We start from the raw sequence: 219 nt of genomic DNA on the forward strand, positions 1-219 counted from the left end.
GGGACGGTGCCGCGTCCCTGCCGGGTCCCTCGCTCGCGGTGTTGTGCACGCGTGTCCTTGCTAGAGACCCTCCCCGACTTTAGGCTTCCCGTTTTTCCCTGGGCGAGTCGTCCCCGCGAACCTAGTTGGTGGAGAGCTAAAAGGTGTCTTACCTTTGCTGTTCCCCCGCTGCTCGCGTTGAAAGGGGAAGGAAAGACTACTTGTAGTGCTTACCTTGCT

Source organism: Acanthisitta chloris, unplaced genomic scaffold (genome assembly GCF_000695815.1).
Source record: "Acanthisitta chloris isolate BGI_N310 unplaced genomic scaffold, ASM69581v1 scaffold9419, whole genome shotgun sequence".
Taxonomy (NCBI): Eukaryota; Metazoa; Chordata; class Aves; order Passeriformes; family Acanthisittidae; genus Acanthisitta; species Acanthisitta chloris.